General features: G+C 41.3%; 1 pseudogene; it reads right to left on the reverse strand.

Annotated features, from left to right (window-relative positions):
• Positions 1-367: 367 nt before the first annotated feature.
• Positions 368-432, reverse strand: LOC118907980 (small nucleolar RNA SNORD113/SNORD114 family; annotated as a pseudogene).
• Between the last annotated feature and the right edge of the window lie 14739 nt (positions 433-15171).

The following is a 15171-nucleotide window of genomic DNA, read 5'->3' on the forward strand; positions in this document are numbered from 1 at the left end:
TCTTGTGAAGCATGAAAAACATTGTGGTTACTACATTCACCCATATTATCAAGTTCTGCCCATACCCCATTGCAGTCACTGTCCATCAGTGTAGTAAGAAGGTACAGAGTCACTAGTTGTCTTCTCTATGCTACACTGTTTTTCCCGTGACACCCCCACACCATGTGTACCAATCATAATACACCTCAATCGCCTTCTCCCTCCCTCCCCACCTGTCCTCTCCCACCCCTCCCCTTTGATAACTGCTAGTCCCTTCTTGGAGTCTGTGAGTCTGCTGCTGTTTTGTTCCTTCAGTTTTGCTTTGTTGTTATACTCCACAAATGAGGGAAATCATTTGGTACTTGTCTTTCTACGCCTGGCTTATTTCACTGAGCCAGACACCTATTATTCACCATCCATGCCTCATATGCCACAGTTATCATCATTGATCTCTTCATATCATTTTTGATATTGACAATTTCTGAGTGGTGATGATGGGAATTTTTATCTTTTCATTTTAGAGTTGGCTATGGGATCCTTGGTAAGACATTGCCATACTGTTGACACTTGAGATCTGATCTGGGTCAGGTCCTCATAGACCTGGGGCTGGGGAAGCCTGCATCTCAGCAGCAATGACATCAGAAATGTAATAGATGCCTGCTCTTATGACAGCGATGGGAAGTATAAAGTTGGCCATGATCCATTTTGAGTTCCTAAAAACCAATGTTCTATCAATATCCAGACTTAAAAAAAATCAACTGACCTATGACTAAATGTCTGAACAGATCAAGCAGATTTTTATATGTCTGTCTTTTCTTCTAGGCTTTGTCCATATAAACAATTCAAATTATTTTCAAAATGTTCATGTGCAAGGTATCATTCAGTTATTAGGAAAATCTTACAAAGAACTTAGCATATGTCAATCTCAGGAAAGATACTGGGGTCAAAGAGGTGAACAAGACCCAGCCACATTCTTAAAGTATATGCAGACCAGAAGGGAGGCAGACATGGCCACTATAACCCCAAGACAGAGTAGAATATATAATCTCAGGAACCAGATCATGTGGGTTCAAATCTGGGCTGGATATCTTTGGAAAAATTCGTTAACAGCTTTGCATCTTTTTAGCCTTTTCTTCAGTAAAATAAGAATGATGGAAACAATACTTAAGAGGACTGTTGGAAATATTAAATAAATTAATGAGAGAAAATTTCTGGAACAGTGCATGGGACACAGTAAAGGCTGAATAAGTGTCAACTGATATAATCATCATAAGGCAGAGTGCTGTGGGCTTTGAGATGCACAAGGTGCTATGGGGACATTTATCTGCTAGAGGACAGGCAGTACCTCTTGCAGAAGATGAAGGCTTCCAGGGCTAGGGCAGTGTGACATCAAGGCCAGAGGGGGTCACTGGGAAAGAGATGCCCCTTCAATTCTGCCATCATTGCTAGCTTTGTGGCTTTGGATAACTTACTTCCCCTACTCTGTGAATTAGGTATCATCTCACAGGACTACTGTGAGGATCAAATAAAATGACTGCTGTGAAGTTTCTGGCACAGAGTGTGTGCTGGGAAAAGCACAACTCAGTAGGTCCACGGAGAGCTTTGCTGGGATGGGACACTGCTGGCCTCCTTGTGACTGCCGTGGAGCCAAGGGACTGCCTCTTCCAGGGGCACACTCTTGTCAGGGCAGCGTGCTTCCAATGACCAATGACCCAGGAGGTATAAAGGCCCAGCCCCTGTAACTCGAGATGGTGCTGCAGGGCCACCCCCACTCCAGAGTTCCTGATGAGGTCACCTGAAGTCTTTATTGGGCCTGCATGAATAGCTTGGTATCTGCCTCGGCCCCTCCCCGCATCCTTTTTCTCCTGTGCCATCTCAGGTTGTCATAACAGAATACCACAGTCCAGGTGGCCTCAACAACAGAGCTTGTCTCACAGTTCAGGAGTCTGGGAATTCAAAATCAAGGTGCCTGTGGGGTTGGTTTCTGGTGAGGCCTCTCTTCCCAGCTTGCAGACAGCCACCTTCTCAATATGTCTCACATGGTCTTCCCTCTGTGCTCTGGCATTTCTTTCTTTTCTGATAAGGAGACTAGTCCTGTCAGATTAGGTCCCCACCTTTGTGATACCATTTAACCTTAATTACCTCTTTTAAGGCCCTATCTCCAAATACTATCACTTTGGGGGTTGGACCTTTAACATACACCTTTGGGGGACTCAATTCCATTCATGCCATCTCTTTTACAGGTAAATGCCCTAAATAAACTCCTCCCACTGCTGTCTGTCTCAGTGTCTGCTTTTAGGGAACCCAAGCTGTGGACACACTTCTAAAGCATCTTACTGCACATAGTGCCTAGAACATAGCAGTTACTCAATTGATGTTTACTGAATGAATTGATATTTGGATTTGAATTTTATTGTGAAGCACCAATGTTATATTTATATACTCAGCGCCAATGTTAATGGTCAGAGAGAGTAAAACTCTACCTGTTTCCATTATGAGTTTTTAACTATTCATCTGTACAAATACCCAGTGATCCTGGGGTTAAATAGCTTTTTCTAACCAAGTTAGGAAAAAGGTCATCAGACTGATCTAGGTCTCAGTTAGGAATGTCTGAAGGGAAGATTGGAGAAAGAAATTTCCTTTATCAACTGCTTACTGTAAGCCTGTGCTGTGCCAGAAGCCTGCTAGGCATGGATTTTCTCAAATACTTCTCACAACTTCCCTATAAAGTAGGAACTTTTGTTAACTCTATTTGATAGAGAAACTGTAGCTTCCTTCCCAAGGTCACATGGCTTATCAGTGGCATAGCTGAGAATCAACCCTTGCCCAGCATCAAAGTCCCTGAAAAGAGGGTAGGACTCCCTGATTTCACTCCTTTTCATCAGAGGCATCTGCTTCCAGGCTGTTCCTGTCACCTTCTGCTTCTCCACATAGATAGTGACAAGCCTGCCCACTCTTTCCCTCCCCTTCAGCTGTGCACAGTCCCCATTCCAGCTGCTGTTTCCCAGAGGCCTTTGCAAGACTGAGGAACCAGACCTCTGGGGGTAAGGCTGACACTGGAAGTTAATGATTATCAGTTGAAACAAAACACTTGTTTACATGTTGCCATCATTAGAGGTTCCAACCTTACCTCTGCTGGGCCTCTTGCCAGATGTTTGGAGGGGGTTTTCACAAGCTGTGCAGTTTACTAAATACAAAAGCTCTCATATTAAGGCATTTTAGTGTTAGGCAGTGCAATTCTGATAATGGGTGATTGAATTTCTTTATCTGGAGCAATGGGGACCAAGATTTTCTCCAAATTTGCTCAGCTGGGACTCACAGATAGTTGCTAGAGACATGGGGATTCCCTTCTTGAACCCCCCTGGTGAGAGAAGTTTGGTTTAGTGATCCTTTGAATGTTGTACCTAGCTCCTGCTGGATGCTAAAGCAACTCTTTCTGGGGAAATCAGGGGACACTTCACAGGAAAGTAACATTTGGACTTGATGTTGAACAATAATTTTTTTTTTCTCAGGTAGAAAGAATGGGTGGGGAAGAGCATTCCAGAGGAGAGAGTGGCACATTCAAAGGCACTGAGGCATGGAAGTCTGTCTTTTTGAGGACAGAAAGCAGCTCCCATAACACAAAGCACTGGTTGGTATCTGGCAGGTTGCTATCTGCACCAGCAGTTCTCAGCCCTACTGAATATCAGAATCAACTAAGAGTCTTAAAAATTTATTAAACCTCCCTAGATCCTAATTTAATTAGTCTGAGATGGGATTTAAGCATCAGTATTTTTGAAAAGTTTTCCAGATTATTCTAATATATAACCAAAGTAGAGGTTGATCCTTATATTTCAATGGCCTCTCACTGTGCCAACTTTTGGACAAATGGGGAGAAACTTTGGTCAACTTGAATTTGTTGAATTTGTTATCAAGTGTGGCTGAAGTGTAAGATGGGGCTTTGGAAGTGCTCAGCCTTGAGAACAAACATTTCCCTTTGGGCTAGAGAGGTATATGGGGCACCTTCTTCCCTGTCAGAGCCTGTTAGGGAAAGAAGAACTCACACAAAGAGCTCAACTTTGAACCGACCCAAACCACATCAATCATGTAGGTAAACAAATACCAATAGGGCCCTCATGCCTTTACCTACAACTCCCCTTCTGCTGACTTTTCTGGATGAAAAAAAAATGGTAAATTATTCAAGGTTGGGGAGAGCAGGTTTTGTAACTGTGAATTGTAAGACGGCTGAATAAAAAACTGTAGTAGCCTATACATATTTTATCCCTATTTTTTTCACTCCCTTGCAGAAGAAGATTTCAGTTTTCGTTTCTCCCAAGCAGAACTGCTCACTTTGACATTCCCTGGGTGTCTGTAGTACTAGGCAATAATTAAATATCAGGTGCATAAGTTGCTCTTTAATTTGACATGTGTGCTCCAGGCAATAACGGCACGCAGTGCCATGTGGGAGTGTAATTGCTAAGGAATAAAATCTTGTAGCGAGTGAGATCATTGTATCAGGTATGGTGTGACAGCTCATTTGATCATTATGCCCAGGCTAAAGAGTTTGCCTAATTAGTTTCCATTAAAACTCACCCTTTAATCAAGAGTTATTCTTGCATAAAGAATGTCACTCGGTCCAGATGAATGAACAATGCTTTCCCCTTGAGACTGGACTCCTGGCTGCACTGGGATGCCATATGTCTTTTCAAACAGTCTACACCCGGCCCTCAGCTAGGGAGCCTGAGCTGGAGTGCTTGGTATGAATGGGGAGGAGGAAAGGCATTGGGAGGGACAATTGGATGCTGCTAGCCCTGGTGGGCAGGGCTAGGGGTCTGAGGGAAGCCCCCTGCGGGTCACAGAGACCTGGGATTCCACAGTCTTCCATATGCAGAGAGAATGGGGACCAAAGAAGAGAAATGACTTGGTTATGGTCACACAGCAGGTTGTGGTGAAGGTCAGGCTGAGACCCAGTTCTTCTGACTTGCAGCCCAAACTCGCTGTTCTTCATCAAATGGTGACATCAATTCTCAAGCTTCTTAGGACTGAAGATGTGGACCTTTCCCTCCTGACCCACACTGAGTAGTGGGCTTTGAGAAAGCAAGAGAATGATTGCTGGGTACACTCGTACTCCATCTTGTTTCATTTCCATCTCCTAGGCTCTGGAGCCAACCTACTGTCTGTTTGAATCCCAACTCTGTCCATTAATATCTGTATGACCGTGGGCAAGTCACTTAACCTCTCTATAATTCAGTTTCCTTACTTACAAGATAGAAGTAATAATACTTACCTTCTGGATAAAAGGACTCTTCTCTGGGCACCTGTAATTCAAAGATGCCTCTTCCTAATTTGGGTTTCCCAGACCCTAGTGTTCCTGTATGCCTGGGACCCAGGATGGGATATAAGTCAAAAGAATTCAGACTTTTGACAATCTGTGTCTGAGGATGATTTATTTTCATGAAGTGACTGACAGAAGGAATTTGACATCAGATTCAGATCCCATCCTGAGGTTATCTGATGTGCCAGCACAGTATCTGGTTAGCGGAAGATGCCACATCTGAACAAGGACCTAATGGAGAAAGCACCAGGTCAGTGTCACTAGGGCCCTTCAGTTTCCTCTCCAGGCCAGTGATGTCCTTTTTTTTCCGGTGAAATGTTTCTGTCCTGAGAAAATGTTTGCCAGCATTATGAGCAGCATTATTGCTGCAATGCCATCCACCCCCATGAGGGTACCTACCTCGATATGCTGATGATTCCCAAATTTTTATCTGCAGCCTTGATCTTACTTTTAACCCTGAACTTCTAATTGTCATCTGGACAGTCCAGCGCTTCAGAAAAATACATCTGATTCTGAACTCACAGATACCTACATCCCAGCTTTTTGTAGTTTTTAATTGACTTTGCTAAACACTGAAATATCCAAGCTAAGTAACCCCAGAACCATCCTTGAGCAGATGGACATCTGTTGGGGTGAAAGAGCATGAGCCCTGCAGTCAGAAGCCTGATCTGGGGCAACACATATAACCTTTCTGAGCTGACTTGGTTTCCTCATATACAAAGTGGGGAATAATTATACTACACATCTCCCATGATTCTTACCAATCTGACTCTTGCTTGCCTTTCAACATTAGTTGTCATTATTCTCCTTCAAATAAATAGCCATTGTTCCAGACCCAGCAGTCAACCTGCTCTTCCTAGATCACAGCAATCATTTTCATTCATGCCTCCCCACGTTTGCATGTATTGTTTTTTCTGCCTTAAGTGTTTTTCCTTTCTATGCCCACCTGGCAAACTCCTACCATTGTTTATGTCTCAGCTCAATAATTATTTTTCTTAAGCTTTTCTTGAGTTTCCCAGATAGAATTAGGGACTCTGTTCTTTACTTTTTCACAGTACTTTTCTTCCTGTCTCTCTGGGACACCTAGATTCTGCATATTCTATTCTATCTTCAATATCTTTTAGCTTTTATATTTTCTCTCTATCATTTTCTCCATGTGACCTTCTATTTCACTTTTCTTCAAATTCATCTTACCATTCATCCCATTGACTGTATTGTTTCTGCCAGCTATTTACATTTTTTTATGCTTAAATTTCCATTTGGTATTTCTTACTGATTTATTGTTCTTACTTCATATTGCTCAATTCCCCCCATATCTCCTTAAGTGTGTTTGGCATGCATTTTTACATTTTTGGATCATTTGTTTCATTAAATCTTCAAGTGCTCTGTGTGTTGCTTTTCTTTCTAGAAATTATCTAATTACTTTGGTTGTTAAAGTCATGTTTTTCTGAGGTAATAAATCATCCACTTTGGTACTGCATGTTGGAGAAAGAGGTCAAGTTCAGGTGTCTGTCCCCATGGGTTTGAGGAGAGGGGAACAGATGAGTTCCAGAGCAGAATGCCCAAGGTCCTATGGCCTACTAACTGGAGTTTTACTTTTTCAAAATGTAGGGTGAAGTGGTATGGAAAAATATTGATCTCTTTAGATTGTGTCCATCAGCCCTGGGTTTGGGAAGGGATGAGTGGAGATATAAAAGTAACGACAGCAGAGCAGATCTAACCTGATTTCGGCAACTTTTTTTTTTTAAGACTTCTTATAAAGAGCACTTATGTTCACAGCAAAATTGAGATTTCCTATATGCTTCTTGCACCTCACATGCATAGTCTCCCCCATTATCAACATCACTGACCAGAATTCTACATCTGTTACAATTGATGAACCTACATTGATTGACACATCATAATCACCCAGTCCATAGTTTACCTTAGGTTAACTTTTGGTGTGTATTCTTTGGGGTTGGACAAATGTATAATGACATTTACCCATCATTATAATGTCATACAGAATACTTTCAATGCCCTCAAAATGCTCCATTCCCCTACCCCCATTCCTGGCAACCACTGTTTTTTACTGTCTCCATAGTTTTGACTTTTCCAGAATGCCATACAGTTGGAATCATTCAGTATGTAACATTTCCAAACTGTCTTCTTTTAATTTGTAATATGCATTTAAGTTTCCTTGATGTCTTTTTATGATTTGATAGCTCATTTTTTTTTTTTTTTTTTAGTGCTGAATGGTATTCCACTGGGTGTACCACAGTTTGTTTATACTTTCACCTAATGAAAGACTGGAAAAACTTGGAAAACTGCTTCCAAGTTTTGGCAGTTAGGAATAAAACTTCTATAATTATCTGTGTGCAGATTTTTGTGTAGACATGAGTTTTTACCTCTTTTGAATAAACACCAAGAAGCATGAATGCCGTATTGTATGGTAAGAGTATTAGGTTTGCTAATAAATTGCCAAACTGTCTTCCAAAGTGGCTGTATCGTTTTGCATTCTCACCAGCAATGAATCAGAGTTCCTTTTGCTCCACATCCTCATCAGCATTTGGTGCTGACAGTGTTTGGATTTTTGGCCACTCTAATCGGTGTGTAGTGGTATCTCATAGTTGTTTTAATTCATCAACTCTACCCCAGTGGGGCTTTCCTGCAGCCCAATGTTAGCTTGGCTAGCCTGTGAAGGGTTAGGGGATGGTTTGTCCAAGGCAGTGCAGGAGGGAGGTGAGAACAGAACTTCAAAGATTTCCTCTGACACAGCGGCTGGCATCATTTCTGGGTGCTGCTACCTGCTTCCTAGACACACAACAGTGCCAGGCATTGTTTCCAGGGGCTCATGTTTTGTTGTTATTACTACTGTTGTTAGTTCCTAGGACCTACATTTTCCTCTTCTACAATTTTTCAGTGTTAATTTTGGTAGGAGAGAAGAATAGTCACCTATATTGACAGAAACCAAAATTATATATATTATAGTACTTGATACAATCTCTACAAATGCATGTATCACGTTTGTTAGATGGCATAGTGGTTAAATACAAGGACTATGAAATTAGACTGAGTTTAAAATTTTACATTTTAAAGAATTTTAAATAAACTTTATGGAGATATCTGCAATAAATAAAACTCACTCATTTTAAGGGTAAAGTAAGGTGACTTTTGACAAATATATATACACCTGTATAACTAATATTACAATCTATATATTGAATATTTCCATCTCCTGCAAATTCCCTTGTGTCCCTTCCCAGTTGATAACTATCCTGTTCCCTAGCCTCAGGCAACCCTAATCTGCTTTCTCACACTGTAGTAGATTTGTGGAGTTTTTCTTTTTTTTTTGGTGTCATATTCTATATTTAAAAAATTAAGGTATCATTGATACATGATCTTATGAAGGTTTCACATGAGCAACATTGTGTTTTCAACATTCACTCATATTATCAAGGTCCCCCCCACCATTGCAGTCACTGTCCATCAGTGTAGTATGATGCTATAGAGTCATTACTTGTCTTTTCCATGCTATACTGCCTTCCCTGTGACCTACCTATATTGTGTGTGCTAATTATAAGGTACCTTAATCCTCTTCTCCCTCCCTCCCCACTTACTCTCCCCAACCCTTTCCCTTGGAGTCTGTGAGTCTGCTGCTGTTTTGTTCCTTCAGTTTTGCTTTGTTGTTATACTCCACAAATGAGTGAAGTCATATGGTACTTGTCTTTCTCCACCTGGCTTATTTCAATGAGCATAATACCCTCCAGCTCCATCCATGTTGTTGCAAACAGTAGGATTTGTTTTCTTCTTATGGCTGAATAATATTTCATTGTGTATATGTACCACCTCTTCTTTATCCATTCATGTACTGATGGACACTTAGGTTGCTTCCATATCTTGGCTAGTACTGCAATAAACATAGGGGTGCATATGTCTTTTTGAATCAGGGATCTTGTTTTTTTTCAGGTAAATTCCTAGGAGTGGAATTTCTGGGTCAAATAGTATTTTTATCTTTAGTTTTTTGAGGAACCTCCATATTGCTTTCCACAGTGGTTGAACTAATTAACATTCCCACCAGCAGCATAGGAGGGTTCCCTTTTCTCCACATCCTTGCCAGCATTTGTTGTTTTTTGTCTTTTGGATGTTGGCCATCCTAACTGGTGTGAGGTGATATCTCATTGTGGTTTTAATTTGCATTTCCCTGATGATTAGCAATGTGGAGCATCTTTTCATGTGTCTGTTGGCCATCTGAATTTCTTCTTTGGAGAAGTGTCTGTTCAGGTCCTCTGCCCATTTTTTAATTGGGTTATTTGTTTTTTGGGTGTTGAAGTGTGTGAGCTTATATTTTGGATGTTAACCCTCATCGGATACGTTATTTATGAATAAGTTCTATACTGTAGGATGCCTTTTTTGTTCTGTTGGCGGTGTCCTTTGCATACAGAAGCTTTTTATTTTGATGTAGTCCCATTTGTTCATTTTTGCTTTTGTTTCTCTTGCCACAGGAGATATGTTCAGGAAAAAGTTTATCATGTTTATGTTCAAGAGATTTTTACCTATGTTTTCTTCTAAGAGTTTTATGGTTTCATGACTTATGTTCAGATCTTTGATCCATTTTGAGTTTACTTTTGTGTATGGAGTTAGATTTGTGTTTTTTCTTAAGTTCCATATAAATTGAATCATATTGCATGGACTCTTTTGTGCCAGCTTCTTTTGCTCAGCATGGAATTTTTGAGATTCATCTATGTTGCTGTATTAGTAATTTATTGCTATTTGTTGCTGAGTAGATTCTGCTGTAGAAATGCAACACAATTTGTTCATCCATGTTCCTATTGATGGCTATTTGGATTATTTCCTGCTTTTGGCTATTATGAATTCCCCCCCTGTAACATTTTAGCTGTATGATGGGGGAGAATTTACTTCTTTTTGTTTTACTTTCCCCATGTAAAATGGGGATAATTATAGTACCTTGTAACATTTTTGTAATCATCAAACAGATTAATACATGTGAATTGTTTAGTCCCTGGCACATAGCAAACACTCAATAAATGCTATCATTAAAATTGTATGTTGTGTTTTGTCTTCCAACTTGAGCTTATGAGTTCTTTAAAAAGTAAGAACTAAGGTTTATTCTTCTTTATAATCCCAAGCCCTAGGGCAGTGCTTAGCATTCATTGCTTTTTCATTGCTTCATTCATTCCTTCATGCACTAAATTTTATTTGATACTTACTATGTGTCACATTCCATGCTGGTTGTATGTTATGCATGTTCTCTGTTATCATAGAGCTTCAAGCTTAGGCTTGACCTAAAGCAAGACAAACCAGGTGGCTACGATACTGCATGTCAAGGGGAACCCAGGGGCTGACTGTTACCTAACCCAGACTTGGGAAGCAGCAGGGAAGAAAGTGATGGCTCAACAAATATATACAGGATGAACAAGAATTTCCTAGTTTGAGGGCTGTGGCAAGAGAGGAAGAGTGTGACAGATAAAGGAACAGTCTGTACAAAGCCTTAGAAGCAAGAAAGGGCATGTATATAAAAGGTACAGTATAAAGGTTTGATGATAGAATGAATAACAAAGCTATTGTAATAGATCAGGAAAGAGATTTTAACACCATGACATAGGAATGGTTGTTGTGGATAAGAAGTACCAATGAGGTGGAAACCACTGAAAAACTGAAAGAAGGTGGGGTCAAAGTGCAGCTAAGGTTCTAAGCCCTGAGGGATTGGAGAGATGAAACTGTCATTAGAAATGACATGTTAGGAGGGAAGAAGTTTTTTTGTGTGTGGGTTGTGGTGGGATAACTATCTTTCTGGGATATTGAACTGGAGGCATTGGTGAATTCCCTCCTTGGAAGTACTCAGGGGACCTTTGGGGAGATGTCAGATGGAGAAAGATATTCTCTGAGTAAAGAGAAGCAAGGGAAGCCCCCCTCAGTGAACACCTGGTGGGGGACATTCAGGCGGAGCTCAACCTGTCCAGGCATGTTTGATGAAATGACAGGGAAGCTGGCTCAAAGGTATCTAGTTGCACAAGTTGATTATTTTTATTTGGGAAAGGAGCTTACTTGTAGGGAAAAGAGAGGCAAAGTAGACCTTGTTCCGCTTCTGCCAAGGCCCATAGTTTAGCCTCAGTGATTCATGTCTAAGGCTTGTGGAAGGAGGGACAAAAATATGAGTTTTTAGAAACTAATTTATGAAGTTCAATTACAAACGGTACTATTTGTAGGTCTGGGAGATGAAGAATGATAGAATGGCATGAAGGCTTTAAAAAAAAACTTTTATTTTGAGATTATTATAGACTGACAGAAGAACTAAGCCTCACCTCTTGGGAGGTTTCAAATAATTTGTGAACTAATGTTAAAACCACCCCAGCTATAAAGACATACTTGGAGGAGACATTTTGAGACTATGCGAATATCCTACTTTTCTTTAATGCTTTACCCATAATTTTAGTATTAGTGGTCTTGTGCACAGCAAATATTACCATGGTGGTGGTGATGTTCTAATGGTGATCTTTATTTCCAGAGGGGCCTTTAAAAATTATGGTGATAGCCTCATTTGTGTATTGATTTGTTCTTTTTTACTGAACAAGGAAAGCCTTAAAGGCTGCCCTTTGCACCGTCTATACCCTTTAGGTTTTCAATGAAACTGTTCAATTGAGTTGGACTGAATGGCTTTTATCAGACGATGTTTAAAGACAGTTCAGGCCTGAAGGCCATGTAAAACACCTTTTAAACAGACAATAATAACCCCAGCATTGATTGAGCACCTGTTATGTGTCAGGCACTTTCCCAAGGACTTCACATGAACTCACTCATTTACTTGTCATGACAACTTTATGGAATTAGTAACATTATCATTCCCATTTTGCAGGCGTGGGGAGGATGAGTTCAAAGAACTATTAAGCAGATGTGATTCAAATGTAGCCTGTCTGTCTCTGGAGCCCACTTCTTAGCCTGTCTGACCTTGCAGGAGTTCTGTGGGGTTTGTCAGACATGGTAGCGAAGCACCCAGCAGAGCAGAGCGCCTTCAGCGGGCCTTCATGAGTGGTGACAGCGAGCAGTGATGACACACAGGAGTTCCTTGTGGGTCTCTGGGGTGGGAGTAGTAAATATTCCAGCATCTCTAATTCTCTGTTCTGATCTCCCACATGTTTTAGGTCTGAGATTGTCTCTTGTCACTTCTGTTCATAGGATCCTTCCCTTAGATGGGCCAGTTCTAAGTAGACCTGAGATATGAAATCTGAGGAATTATAAAGAAGAGACAGGACCATGAGATGACCCAATAGTCAGGAGCTGTGGTTGTAGGCCTGATTGCATACCTAAGCCTATATGGCTCTGGGCAAGGGTCTTCTGCTACCTGGATCTCAGTTGCTCCTTTCATGTGAAGAGGAGGTTGGATTCTATTATCTCTGAGTTACCTTTCTTCCTCACAGAGCTGAGAGGAATCTAAGAACACCATAACGTCTCAGGGCACATTTCCCTTCCTGAGCATGGCTGGCCTCTCTGGGGGACTGGTCCCTCAGTTATTTGGGCAGCTCTTCCTTCCTGGAATATGTGTGTCCTCATTATACTTAATTATGCTTAGTAAACATTCTCAGCAGTTGTAAACCTCTACTTCATGGGGCCTGTGTGTAACCATACCAATATAAATAAATGCCAGGCCTTGTTAATTCGGATTCAGAAAGTTCACAATTAGAGTGAACTTCCACTGCAATAGTGCTGAATTTTGCATTGAGACTGTTTCTGAAGAAAGAACAAGCATTTCCAAAAAAAATGAGAGGAATCAAGAGGAAAAAGTGATTCAATCCCATGATTTGTGAAATACATTTTCCCCCATTTAAACAAAAATACTATCATAAAGCAAGTTTTGAAAGGACCCATGCTAGGCAAGCCTTAGTTACTCTAGTTTGGAGTTCCACTAAATTCTTAGAAAATTAACAGTATATTTATCCTAATAGCTTCTCTAATTGAAATTTTTCTTAAAGAAGAAGTGGCAATCCCTGATATTAGGGGCAGTTAATGAAATCTGGAAGGGGCAAGGTTCTGGCCTTCTGACAAGGGCCTTGGGCTCCTTGAAGGTCTCATAATGGCCATGCTATTTTCCCAAGTCTGTCTCTGTCCTCACAGACGGGAGGGCCCAGCCCCTCCTTGAAGGTAGGCGGTGGTGGGAATGATTTTCACCCTATTTACCTCTTCAGGATCAGCAGTTTCTGTGTGTTCCTGACAGCAGTGGATGTCATGCTGGGTAATCCTTTTCCTGTTGTGAAGGGACCTAAGCAATTACCAGTGAAGTATTCATGAAAGATCCAAAGGGAAAATGTAATTAATGGCGCCTTTTATCAGACCTACCAATACATGAGAAAACACACTTTGGAAAAAATAGGTTTTTTTTTTTTTCTTTACAGGTAATAGTGTGTTACATTTTTGAATGTATGTGTGAATATATATGTTTTAAAAGTCTTATCAGTATTGATAATAATTTATTTCAGTTTAAGGGCAACCTTCATTTTGTTACAGAATTACAGGAGAATAATAAAAAAATTGGCCTCTGACTTCTCTTACACTTCACCTTTATAGTATTTCCCTTACCTCTCCTCATAGCAACCACAGTGGGCTTTTGAAACATAAAACGGATTAAGTCCTACCCTTCCTTAAAAATCATCCCATGACATCCTGCTGCATTTGGAATAAAATCCGAACCTGAGGGTCACCATGGCCTTCAGGGCCCCGTGTGATCTGGCCCCGGTCTCTCTCTCCCACCTGCTCGTGTGCCAGCTTCACCTATTCTCCACTCACTGCCCTTCTTTCTGTTCTCTCAGCACAGGGAGCCTGGGTCCTGGCAGTGCGCTTGCACCTGCTGGTCCTGTTGCCTGCCCATGCGCCCTCCTTTCTGAAGCAGGAACAGCCCACCCAGTTACTCTGTTTCACTTCTCCTGGCTTGATAGTTTCGGGGTAAATGAAAGTTTTCATCCAGAATCTCCAGAATTTCCCACCTGGCCTTAGGCCATTTACATATCAATGGATATTTACCATGGCAGAGCCTCCAGTCGATCTGGGGCAAAGGGGTGGAGAGAAAATGACCATTCTCTCCTCTCCTCCATTCTTGGTACCTAATTGGTCCGGTGCCTGCCCGTCACACATCTGTGGAGTTCCAGCCAAAAGGGGTGGGCAGGTGGAGGGAGCAGGCGCTGTGGCCACAAGGGATAGACAGAGCCAGGGCTGGCTAGTGAACCCCACCAAGCTGTGAGCAATAAAAACCCCTTCTCCCAACCGGCCCCTCCCCTTACCCTCCTTTGGTTTCATCAGATTCATAGGGAACTTGTCCCAGGCTGGGAACTTCCTTACTCTTGGAGCTACATAGTCATCAGCACATTTCTCACTTTTTGAAATTATCTTGTTCTTTGTCTAATGTCTGTCTACCACTCGACATAAACTTCATGAGAGAGGAATTTCATCTCCCTGTCCACTACTGCATGCCCAGAACCTGGCAAAGTGTCTGGACACTAACAGGTGCCCCATGTATTGTTTTGAATGACTGAGTTAGTGAACATAAAACTCAGCCGCCATCTGCATTTGCTGTGCTTCTCCTGGCGTGGTTTTCCTTTTTGTATTCTAATTAAACTTTGGAGGAAGTGTCGGTTGACTGACTAAGTAAGAGTGAATACTATGTGGGTCATGGAAATCTGGCTCAGAAGCTGGGTAAGACTGAATGAATAAGGTTAGGGCAGGTATATAGGACTCAGGATATGAAGGAGAATCTCTCATGTGCAAGTTTCAGAATTGGGTGTCAGTGAGTTCACTGAAAGAAATATTTGCTGGACAGTCAAGAATTACACACTTGGGCTTTCCAAACTGAATGAATGATGACATGAACATGAAAGCTTTCTTTAGCA

The sequence above is a fragment of the Manis pentadactyla genome, chromosome 9 (assembly GCF_030020395.1).
Source record: "Manis pentadactyla isolate mManPen7 chromosome 9, mManPen7.hap1, whole genome shotgun sequence".
Lineage (NCBI taxonomy): Eukaryota > Metazoa > Chordata > Mammalia > Pholidota > Manidae > Manis > Manis pentadactyla.